General features: G+C 45.4%; 1 non-coding gene across 1 annotated transcript; it reads left to right on the top strand.

Moving 5' to 3' along the window:
• Positions 1–299: 299 nt before the first annotated feature.
• Positions 300–435, top strand: LOC115029633 (small nucleolar RNA SNORA17). The gene has a single exon (XR_003835198.1). It is a non-coding gene; the product is annotated as a small nucleolar RNA SNORA17 (small nucleolar RNA).
• Positions 436–12820: the final 12385 nt, after the last annotated feature.

Genomic DNA, 12820 nt, shown 5'->3' with positions numbered 1-12820 from the left:
AGGAGATATGAGAGATAATTTTGATAGGAAAACAGCTAAGAGCTGTCTTCCAGAGAACCAGAGTTTGTATTTCAGCACCTGTGTCAAGTGTTTCACCATTGCTTGTTACTCTAGCTCCTGGGGGAGAGGGGCACTCATGTTTACACAGAGGTGGGGGGGAGGAAAAGGAGGGAGAGAGAAGAAGGGAGGAAAGGAGGGGGAGAGGGAGGGAAGGAAGGAGGGGGAGAGAGAGAGAAATGGAGAGAGAAAGAGACTGACTCATAATTTAAAATATAAAAATTTTTAACAAGAAAAAACATCCTGCCCCTAGAGGCATGGCAGGCGTGGCTGCTGTGTCACATGTGCATCAGTGGGTGGCAGAGAGGAAAGAGGCTATGGCTATGCCTAGTGTTCTGACCTGTGAACATCTCAATGATTGATTAGTAGCCTCACATTCCCTGAAGAAAGCAAGCCTGAGATGGCCACCAGTCGGGCACCAGGGGGGCCTGGACAAGGAGCTAGCCAGAAAGGACCTTCAGTCTGGTGCCAGGCAAGCCTAGACAGGGTGGAGAACAAGCTCGAGAACAGAAGAAACTTGCGTGGGACCATGGGCCCCTGGAGGGAGGGAGTCTGAGACAGATGGCCCTCTCAAGGGGCCACTGGAGCAGGCTGGGTGAGAAGTCGGGCAAAGACAATCACCAAAGCGGCGCCTTGGGGCCTGGACAGGGAACTAGCCTGAAACGAACACCAGTCTGGTGTGGTCCAGGCCTGTGGGGGCAGACCAGGCCTGAGGTGAACCCTGCCCAGTGCCTTAATGGATGAGTGGAACATCGCATGCTGGAGACCACTCCTGAGATGACCCCAGACATTTGGAGAGTCGGGTACCACTCAGAGGAGCAAGTAAGTTGTGGAGAAATGGGAGAGAAAGAGAAAGAGAAGGATGTGTGCACAATAGAAACAGAATGGGAGACTCTCAGGTAATGAGGCACACCCTAATGTGAGAAGCCGGCAATGGCACCTGGGACTATGGTGGGCTCCTGGACTGTGTTGCCACCAGAGTCCACATCTGGGTCTATTGGCCCTGTAACATCATGGGTCTGTTACCACCAAAAGCCAGGCAGATGTCCCTAGTCTGGGCTTCCACTTTGATGTCTGAGGGCTGTGTAGAACTAGACCCACCCCTCACCTCAGCATCATGGGAGAGCTGGCCCTGGGGGCCTGAGAACAGGAGAACCTGAGGGATGACCAGGTCAGATATCTCTGAAACCCAAATCTGGGGCTTTGAATTAACCTACCTCAACATCTACCCCATCTATGAACCACTGGAGTGTATGAGTGGTTCCAAAACTATAGAATCCAAAACTATAGAATCTCCATGACACAAGGCAACAATAGGGTATATGAGAGGAGTTCCAGCGAGGTTCCAGTACTGACAGAGTAGCAGAAGCCAGAGGTCTCATACCAGACCAAGGAGTCATTGCAATGAACATTTGCAAGCAAAGAAGTGTGGACAAAGGGTATATAGTGTGGGATGTACTACAGCCTCCATAATGAGACTGTGTTTCTCTGTTGGGGGGCGGTGTAAGGGTGGAGGTGGGTACGAGGGGAGGGGAAGATGAGTGGGATTGGGGTACATGATGTAAAATTCACAAAGAACCAATAAAAGTTAAAACAAACAAACAAGAAAGAAAGAAAAAAAGTGAAGAGAAGAAAGGAGAAAAGAAAAGAAAGAGAAGAGAAGAGGAAAGAAAAGAAAAAAGAAAAATGCTAGCTATAGGTGTATCTCAGCTAACAGTATTTGCCTGCATGAGGCCCTGGGGTTGGTCATGGCAGTATCCACCCGCAGTCCCAAGCTCTCAAAAGGTAGAAGTAGGAAAATCCGAAGGTCAACTCTGCTTGACCAACTTAAGAATCTATGTCTTTCTTTCTCTTTCTCTTTCTCTTTCTCTTTCTCTTTCTCTTTCTCTTTCTCTTTCTCTAAGGACAGATGCTGATGCTGAAACCATGGACACCGATTTGAGGATTGGTGCCAGGGAAACTCTAGCTTGCAGGAAAACAGGGATCAAGAAGAAATAAAGAGGAAACCATCAGCAGCATCATAGCAGGGATCTGCGGCAATGGAAACTCCCAACACAGGTCACATCCACTGGGCAGGCTGGGAGGCTAGAGAAAGGATGGTCCTTTTGTTGCATGCAAAAGACACCCAATTCTTAGAAATCTGACAAGTGTTCATAAGAAACATAGAGAAATACTCTGTTTACATTGTGCCTTGGTCAGGGTTTCTATTCCTGCACAGACATCATGACCAAGAAGCAGTTGGGGAGAAAAGGGTTGATTCAGCTTACATTTTCCACATTGTTGTTCATCACCAAAGGAAGTCAGGACTGGAACTCACACAGGGCAGGAAGCAGGAGCTGATGCAGAGGCCATGGAGGGATGTTCCTTACTGGCTTGCTTCTCCTGGCTTGCTCAGCTTGCTTTCTTATAGAACTCAGGACCACCAGCCCAGGGATGGCACCACTCACAATGGGCCCTCCCACCTTGATCACTAATTGAGAAAATGCCTTACAGCTGGATCTCATGAAGGCATTTCCCCAGCTGAAGCTCATTTCTCATTTCTCTGTGATAACTCCCGCTTGCGTCAAGTTGACACAAAACCAGTCAGTACACCTTGATTTTGTCGTAGGTATTTGTGACCTCTGGTTCAAAGTCAATCGTGGACAGGAAATCAGAGACCCCTTATGCAAGATGAAGAATCTTCAAGATGATTTGTATGGGGGAAGACTGATGGAAGCACAAGAGAAAGTACAGCATAGAAAGCCCACAGAGTCTAATAGAGGCCAGGACAATGACAGGCACTGGCCCTAAAGGTTAGGAAAATGACAGGCGCTGGCCTTGCCACGACCTGAGGGCTTCCTCACACTCCCTACAGCTCTCATTAGTCCAAGTGAGGAGGGATTCCAAGGCCATCCTGGATGTATCAATGCTGGCACAGTCGATCAGGTCTGCTCTTTGAGCCCTTTTCCAGTTAGTCATGAGTGATCTCAGAGGCACTGCAAAGCCAGCCCAACCCAGCCACATGTTTGGGCCTTTTCCTATGGAGCCTGATGTGGGATTGGAGGATAGGAAGATAGGAGGCAGTTGTGATAAGTTGGGAAGGATGGTGAGGTGGAAGCAGTTGGAGGTTTTGTTGCAAAAGCTTCATAGTACACCAAGCTCCACACTTCCCTTGCTCCTTTACCAAAATAATATTTTTGAGAGGATTTTGTCTTCTTCAGTTTACAGGAGAACTTTGTTCAAGCTGAGAGCTATATACTCAACACAACGTTAGCTGTAAATAGCCCAGATCACAACTCAAAGACTAAAGCATTCCAGAATTTTGTTGTTGTTGTTGTTGCTGCTGTTGTTGTTGTTGTTGTTGTTGTTGTTGAGTAATAAGCAAAGCTGAGGTAAGATAGCTCAGGGTGTGTGAGTCAGTGTCTTGGTGACGTCATCACAGACAAGTGGAGAAGCAATTGAGGGAGACACCCAGAGTCAACCTCTGGCCGGCTTCTAGGCATACTCACTAGACAACCAGATAAATCAGTAGAGTATGGTTGCTTCAGTGAATATTGATCAGATAACCTGACCATGTACTCAGCGTGACCCTGTGTCCTAGCTAGTTTTATGTCAACATGACACAAAGTCACCAGAGAGGAGGAAACCACAATTGAGAAAATGCCTCCTCCGTGAGATTGGGCAAAACTTCGTGATTGATGGGGGAGGAGCCAGCCGGTTGTGGGTGGGGCCACCCTGGGCTGGTGGTCCTGGGTGCTGTAAGAAAACAGGCTAAGCAAGCTGATAAGCAGTGTTCCTCTGTGACCTCTGTTCCAGTTCCTGCAGAGGTGACAGAGTTCTAGCTCTGACTCCCTCTGATAAGGAACAGTGATTTAGAACCCTCTCCTGCCCAACTTGCTTTTAGATGCAGTGTTTTAGCACAGCAATAAAAACCCTAATTGAGACACCTGGCGTCTAATAACAAATCAACTATCAGGCAGCAAGAACTCTCCCAAGCACCTGAAATATGGCCTCCCAAAAGCATGCATCCCCTCCTCTTCTCACACAAGGGAAATGATGTTTTGTTTGACATTGTCACAGATCCTGAACCAGAGGTATCTAACTGAACTGTACCTAGCTTCCTGGGAACAGGAAATACTTGCTCTTTAAAACTTTTAGAGTTCTGTATTTGTCAGGTACTGGCAGAGCCTCTCAGGAGAGAGCTATATCAGGCTCCTGTCAGCAAGCACTTGTTGGCATCCGACAAGTACAGAAGTGGATGCTCACAGTCATCTATTGGGTTGAGCATAGGGTCCCCAATGTAGGATCTAGAGAAAGGCCCCAAGGAGCTGAAGGGGTTTGCAGCCCCATAGGAGGAACAACAATATGAACTAACCAGTAACCCCAGAGCTCCCAGGGACTAAACCACCAACCAAAGAGTACACATGGTGGTATTCATGGCTCCAGCTGCATATGTAGCAGAGGATGGCCTAGTCGGACATCAATGGAAAGAGAGGCCTTTGGTCCTGTGAAGGCTCTATGTCACAGTATAGGGGAATGCCAGGACAGGGAAGCAGGAGTGGGTGGGTTGGTGAGCAGGAGGAGGAGGAGGGGATAGGGCGTTTATAGAGGGGAAACCAGGAAAGGGGATAACATTTGAAATGTAAATAAAGAAAATATCCAATTAAAAAAAAACTTTTAGACTTAAGGTCATTTGAACAAAGTGAAAGAAAGAAAGAATTCCTGTAAATGTGTGCCCAGTGTATCTCTGAGCTTGCAGCACTCCGTGACCTCGCCCAGGTCACACCACTGCCTTTTACAGAGGAGGAAACAGACTCAGATTATTTCATTGAGATTCCCCAAATTCAGGGCAGCTTGGAACTTGGAACCAGACTATTATCTCCAAAGCAGCTCTTTTCCTTTTTTTTTTTTTTTTTTTTTTTTTTTTAAGATTTATTTATTTATTATATGTAAGTACACTGTAGCTGTCTTCAGACACTCCAGAAGAGGGCGCCAGATCTCGTTACGGATGGTTGTGAGCCACCATGTGGTTGCTGGGATTAGAACTCTGGACCTTCGGAAGAGCAGTCGGGTGCTCTTACCCACTGAGCCATCTCACCAGCCCTCTTTTCCTTTCTTTTTTTTTTTTTTTTTTTTTGGCTTTATCTCTAGAATGCAGGGTTGGTCCTTTATACATAAACCAATAAATATGATAAATCTACTATTATCTCAGTAGATGTAGATAAAGGCTTTCACAAAATTAAACATGCTTTCATAGTAAAATTCCTAGACAGAAAACTGGAGAGAACATATCTCATCAAAATAAAGAATATATATGACAAACCCGCAGCCAGTGTTATCCTAAATGGAGAAAAGCTTGAGTCAATCCATTAAATCAGAAACGAAACAAGGCCACCCTCTATCCCATGTCCTTTTCTTTTTTTTTTTTCCACTGTTTTTTTTTATTTCATATTTTCCTCAATTACATTTCCAATGCTATCCCAAAAGTCCCCCATACCGCCCCCCACTTCCCTACCCTCCCATTCCCATTCTTTTGGCCCTGGCATTCCCCTATATTGGGGCATATAAAGTTTGCAAGTCCAATGGGCCTCTCTTTCCAGTGATGGCCGACGAGGCCATCTTTCGATACATATGCAGCTAGAGACAAGAGCTCCGGGGTACTGGTTAGTTCATCATGTTGTTCCAACTATAGGGTTGCAGATCCCTTTAGCTCCTCGGGTACTTTCTCTAGCTTCTCCATTGGGAGCCCTGTGATTCATCCAATAGCTGACTGTGAGCATCCACTCCTGTGTTTGCTAGGCCCCTGCATAGTCTCACAAGAGACAGCTATATTTGGGTCCTTTCAGCAAAATCTTGCTAGTGTATGCAATGGTGTCAGCGTTTAGAAGCTGATTATGGGATGGATCCCTGGATACGGCAGTCTCTAGATGGTCCATCCTTTCATCACAGCTCCGAACTTTGTCTCTGTAACTCCTTCCCTGGGTGTTTTGTTCCCAATTCTAAGAAGGGGCACAGTGTCCACATTTTGGTCTTCATTCTTCTTGAGTTTCATGCGTTTAGCAAATTGTATCTTATATCTTGGGTATCCTAAGTTTTGGGCTAATATCCACTTATCAGTGAATACATATCTCTTTTCCTTTCTTGATCGACTATTCCCTTCACTTAAGCAAATTCCTCCAATCACTTAGTTTCCATTTACATGACTTTTATACTAAGGGATGCTGGAGATAGAGGCAGAGGACTTAAAGATCACGTACATGATTTAGCTGAAAAGCAGCAGAGTCCAAAAGCCTCAAGACTCATGCACCCTGCTGCAGGTGCTGGAACTCCCTAGGAGTGCAGGTGCTGCCACGTAGAGGTTACAGGTGGGAGAGCTGGTCGTTAAGGAGAGAAAGCTAGCATGGGGGTGCACACCTGTCACCCTAGAACTCTGGAGGCTGAGGCAGGAGGATCCTCAACTCAAGGCCAGACTGGGTTACACTGAGAGACTCTGCCTCAAGAACACCAACAAAAATAATATAGTAGTAAGGCAGGCTGGTGAGGAGGGGACTAAGATGCTCGGGAGCAACTGATGCTCAGAGACCTTCACCACTGCAGTGAACACAAAGGACTCATTTTGCCACAAATCAGCATACAACTGTGAGAACAGAGAATACTCTGAAGCCAGAGAAGGCAGCACCGCTGTGTCAAACCTGCCCTGGGCATTTTAGTAGTTTATTTTGATTGGTTATTATCTCAGGCTTGGGGTATGAGCTGCGATGACTCTTTCAATCGGTTCATTGCATCTTCCAATCTTCTAATATGTTTAAACTTCATCTCACACTCAAAATGAGAAAACGAAGTTGCTGAAGGTGGAAACTCTGCATAGAAGCTATGTCAAAGAGCTACCTGCTGTTTTGGCATCTTTATTCATGGAAACAATCATTGAAGGATGCTCAAACATCATGAGAATAGTGTTCTTCTCACCACTGAGGGGGCAAAGTCCCACGAACGCACAGGTTAGTCCGATGTGCAGGAGTCTCTGTCTTCCTGCCCTTTGAGGTTGGGGTAGTCTGGCAAGGCAGCCTAAGTTCTGCCTTCCTAACTTGGCTGTCATGATGGCCATGCATTTAGCTCTGCCCTTTCGAGTTGGGAGAATACAAGTAAACTATTTTCTTCCTCTGGAATTTAATCTCTGTCTTTGGGAAGAGGCAGGAATGAATGATAACACCTTTCTTGTGTATTGTAAAGACTGGAGATGATGTATTTCTTAAAAGTCAGTACACGGGCTGGCAAGATGGTTCAGCGGGTAAGAGCACTGACTGCTCCTCTGAAGGTCCTGAGTTCAAATCCCAGCAACCACATGGTGGATCACAACCACCCATAATGAGATCTAACAACCTCTTCTGGTGCATCTGAAGACAGCTACAGTGTACTTAGATATAATAATAAATAAATCTTTTTTTTTAAAGTCAGTACATATTATATACAGTGTGGATGCAATAACTATCTGTATCTCTAGTTCCAGGGGGGTCTAACACCCTCTTCTGACCTCTCCAGGCACCAGGTACACACAGGGTGAACATACATACATTTTGCATGCATGCAAAAAAAAAAAAACCCAATCACCAACATACAAATAAAACAAAACTTTTAAACAACTGTCTATTAAAAGCTTTGTTTGACTTATTTCACCCCAAAGAAAAGGGGTAACTTATGACACTATCAATTAATACCGTCTAACAGAACTGTGTGCAATGAAGGGCAGTGCTCAATATGACAGGTGCTAGACTCATGAACTATACACATCAAGTGTGGATGCTCTGAAAGAAGAACTGATTTGGGGGTGGGGGCGAGAGTGGCAGTCAAAGGGGTAAAGGTGTGTGCTCATGTAATCTAAAAAGCAGTCTCAGACGTCATTCCCTAGGACCTACCCACCTTTTATATTTGTTGGTTTGTTCTCTTGTTTAGATAGGGCCCTCACAAAGACCCAGGACTCATCAGTGACGTCAGGGTGTCTGGGCAGCAAGCCCACGGAATCCTTTATCCCCACCTCTCCAGCACTGTGATTCCAAGCTGTGTCACCATGTGTATAGCTTTCTACTTTGGTTCTGGAGATCAAACTTGAGTCGTCATGCCTCCGTGGGAAACCTTTTACCAACTCAGCTATCTCCCTAGCCTCAAGAGCTAGCTTCCATATTGAGGAATGCAGCCTAAGGGATGTACTGCCTAGATGGTTTCCTTACAGGGCTCCTTACTCCGGGGCTGGGCCAAATGACTCAGTGGGGAAGAGCATTTGCTGCGCTGGCATGAAGGACAGAGTTCAGATCATCCTGCAACTGCACGAAGAAGAGCCAGGCAGAGCCAGACATGCCTGTGAGCACAGCACTATAGGAGGTGGAGACAGGAGGATGACTGCAGCTTGCCAGACCAGTTTATCTCAGGTTAGTGAGAAGACCCTGTCCTGAGGGAATAAGGGGGAGAGGCATAGAGGAGGAAGCGTTGTATGATCTTCTGGCTGTGGTATTTACATGTGGTATTTACATTTGCAACCTGCATCTACACATATGCACAAACGCTACACACAAACAGGACACACATACCCTCACAGGGAAATTAAAATAAAATGAATTCCCTAAATTGTGCATACACAACAATCCACCAAGTCTACAGTCGGCTCAGATAGATACTTCCATGATCTTGTCCAATCGTGACTGCTCGGTGCACAATAACGGAGCTAAAGTTCGACAGGAAAGATCCTTTCCTATGTCTATCAGTTGCAATAGTATGGCATTAGCGGCTAGCCCCCTTCAACCAATTCTAAACACAAATTGCAACCTTGCATGTTTTCATTACATTGGAATACATTTCCTCTGCCTAATTTATGAGAAATAAATTGCTGTAACTACATATCACCTTATTTGAACGTAACGCTTATAGAAGAAATGATTAATTTCAAAAGAGTCCAGAAAGGAGGCTATGACCTAAGCAAACTCATAGTAAATCTGTCTCCTGGCCCAAGGACCATGCTGCCCTCACATCCAGATGCTGAACTGCGTCACAGTCACAGCAGTAACGACTGTGATGAAAATAGATTTTATTTTCAACTCCATCTCTTTATGTTTTGTATATAACAGTCATGTTTACAACTTTCAAGGGCTTTTTTTTTTCTTCCTTTCCTTTCTAAGCATCTTTATGCTCACGTGTGGTACAGATATCCTAACAGTATTCAAAACAAAACCTATCATCTAAGGTGGGGTCAGAGAATGTCCAGGGCTGGGTGGTGTGGTGGCATTTCTAGGAAGGGTAAGGCGGGGTGGATTGCCACAAGTTCAAACCCTTGGGGAGCTTCCTAAAATGGTCATTCTGGAAGAAAGCGGTCCTGACTCTGTCCCACAGTAGTGAGACTGGAATGTTGCATATCTAGAATATCTGAGATCTTAACCTGTGGCTTTCCAACTCTGAAGAAGCACTCCCCCCCACCCCAAAGAAGAAGAATAAGAGAGGCTTTCCCAGGGAAGCAGAGGAGGGGAAGAGAGATCACTTCCCCCTCTGTGCCTAAGGCCATATCTACCTACACTCAGTTTAACTGGCCAACAAAGCTCCCTTTTATACTTAAGCTCCTGTGAGGTGTTTCTGCCACCTGTGGTCACGTGACCTTTTAACCACTGCTCCTCTCCAACCCACCAAGGGTTACGCTCGTTCATTTCCTATGCCCCTGACCTGCAGATCCCAGCTTATCTGCCTTGTTAAGTAAGCTCCTTCCTCTCCAGGGCTGGAGAGGTAGCTCAGTAGTTAAAAGCTCCTGTTTTTCTTGCAGCAGACTGCAGCTGGTCTTTGCTACTTTATTTGTTCTTCTTTGTCCCATCCTTTATCTCCCCTGGTTTCACTCCTTAACACTAGATAGGAGAGAATCAAAGATAAAGGGAGAGAAAGAAAGAGGGAAAAGGAGGGAGGGAGGGGAAGGAGGGGGGAAGAGAGAGAGAGATCCCTAATCTAATTCCTTTCCTTTTGTTTCTTCTGTGACCACAGCTACTAACAAATAGCAAGAAACCTTCCTAAAAGACCAACACAACAACCACTGACCAGGCCTCTCAGAGTATGTACTGAAATCACAGAAATTATCTCCAACTGGCAAAACCACGCTTCTGCTAGAGCACGAGGCAAATCATCGTCAGCTGCTGCTGCGGGCAGTCCGAAGCAGCCCACATCCCTACACCTGGAATTAAACCTAAAGAACATTCTTATAATATTTCTGTGGGTTTTTTTGTTTGTTTGTTTGTTTAGAAACCACAATTCCAGAATTCTCAAAAATGTCAGTGGAGCAGACTCAGGTTCAACTCTCAGTAATTACATGGTAGCTCACAACCATTTGTAGCTCAAGTTCCAAGAAATCCAATGCCCTGTTCTGACCTCCACGCACCAAGCATGCACCTAATGCACATGCATACAGGCAGGCAAAACACACAGAAAATAAAATGGACAAATCTAATTTAAAACAAACAAACAAACAAACAAACAAACAAACAAAAAGCAGGGCATGGTGGTGCACACCTTTAATCCCAGCACTTGGGAGGCAGAGGCAGGTGAATTTCTGAGTTCAAGGCTAGCCTGGTCTACAGAGTGAGTTCCAGGACAGTCAGGGCTACACAGAGAAACCCTGTCTTGAAAACAACAACAACAACAACAACAAATGCCCCTTGCAAATTTTTATAGAAAGACCATTCACCTTCCATAGCTCCTCAGCACAAAGTATTTTATTATCTCTAATCCTTATATCTCTAATATGATCACAGTTCACTGTATACATGCATTAAAATATTACAATGAAGCCTAGGATTTTTTATAACTATTACAAGCAAATAGAAAATGAATGAAACAACAACAACAACAACAAAAGCCTGAACCTACTTGTCATGATTATCTCTCTGAAGTTTGCATTCAGTGCCTACTCAGTGTAGGAAACTGCATCTGCCATGTTCCCCACCGCCTAGAATTCTTGGCCCAGATCAACACCTAACACAGATGAGGTTTTGTCTTCTACTTTCTCATTGGAAGCTGACAAGACAAAGCTTTAGCCAGTATATTTATGAAGTGCAGAAGATATTTTCAACTTTACTTAGCAGGATCAATGTTATAGATATCAGTTTCTCAAAGCCCCCACAGCTCCCGATCCAGCTCACATCTCACTACAAACATCTGCTTCCAAAAGCATTTTCTCAGCAAAAAATAGGAAGCTCCACTGTGGAGCCAGGGTGAGGTGTCACTGTTACAAAATCAACACGTTTATCTCTCTTAGGAACAGCTGCAGGCAGGAGCACTGCTTTGTTTCTTTATGGTGATAGTAATTATCTCCTTGAAAATCCCTAGTTACTTCAAACTTTAGTCTTGCTACTTCAAGCTTGCTTCTTGTTCCAGCAAAGTCAACATGACCTGAGGGTCTATTCAGAAATGCAGACTCTCAGATCCCCAGAATCAGAAAACTGCCTTTTAACAACAACTCCAGATTAACACAGATTAACATAGTTACCAACTTTTTGGAGTAACAGGCTAGATAAGATACTTTGAATCATAAAATTGTATCCAGCTGTGCACATGGTGAGGCCATATGGAGGAGCAACAAGGACAGGTCAGATGACATCAGCACGGGCAGAGATTGACTTTCAAGTAGAAGAACCAAAAAAGGCCCCTGTCTTCCTATGGACCCTGGAACTGGGAAGAGAGGGAAGGGGGCGGTGGAAAAGGTTGAAAATCAAAATGAGTAAAAATACAGTCAGTGCCTGGAAGACTATGGAGCCCGAGTTCTTGAGTGCACCTTTTCTCAGAAGTCTGGAATGCACTGGGCAGTCTAGTACGGGTGAGTAGCCTGCATGAGTAGTAGCAAAGCCCACATTTACACAAAGGCTTTTGGATTGTGATGTGGTAGCATGTTGTGGTTGCAGGCCTACACTGAGGCACCCTCCCACCCCACCCCAACCCCAGGAATCAGCTATACAACAGGTCTAGTGTAAAATGAAGTTTACTTGGAACATCAGAAAGGTGTACAGGGAAGGGAATAGAGGCAGAGAAAGAAAGGAGACAGAGAAGGACAGAAAGAGAGAAAGAAGGGAAGCAGCCAGTGGGGAATATGTGAAGACAGAGTGAGGTGAGAGAGAGGTGAGTCACAGCAACACAGCAATTTGCTCCATCACCTAAGCAAAGCAGCCTAGGAAACCAACCAACACACATGGACAGATTTGTCTCCAGCAATAGCTCTCAAAGCATCAGCTCCCTGGCCAAGTAAAAGCAACTTGAGAAAGCCTTAGAAAATCAAATTCTTGGTCCTTATCTTGTAAGGGTGAGCTGGAGCGACGGCTCAGGGATTTAAAGCCCAGCACCCGCATGGCTGCTCTAACGGTCTTTTAAGTCCAGCTCCAAGGCACCTGACGGCCTCCTCTGGCCTACGGGGACAATGTACACAGGTGGAATGCAGACATACATGTAAGCAAAGCACTGGTCATGGGCAGGTAGTGAGGTGGGAGTCAGCTGATGATTTTCAGGCCTTGTGACTCTCTCTTCCGGTTCCGGTTCCAGGGGCCAGAAGCTAGAACCGTAATTCACCTCTTACTGTTCTGAGGCTGAAAGATGATGGCTTCTAGCAGTTCTTCTGTATTATGCAGCTAAAAGCTGCTTACTTTTGGCTGCTTTCTTCTGTCTTTAACTCTTTGCTGAAAGCTGCTGCCTTCTGGTAATTTGACTCCCACTGATCGCCTGCTGATCCTACTCCACCAAGGTCACACCTCCAAGTAGTGCCACTCCCTGGGCC

This window comes from Mus caroli, unplaced genomic scaffold (genome assembly GCF_978045245.1).
Source record: "Mus caroli unplaced genomic scaffold, Mus_caroli_1 scaffold_17, whole genome shotgun sequence".
NCBI lineage: Eukaryota > Metazoa > Chordata > Mammalia > Rodentia > Muridae > Mus > Mus caroli.
Note: the sequence above shows the minus strand (reverse complement) of the source record. Positions and strands in the feature narration are given on the sequence as shown.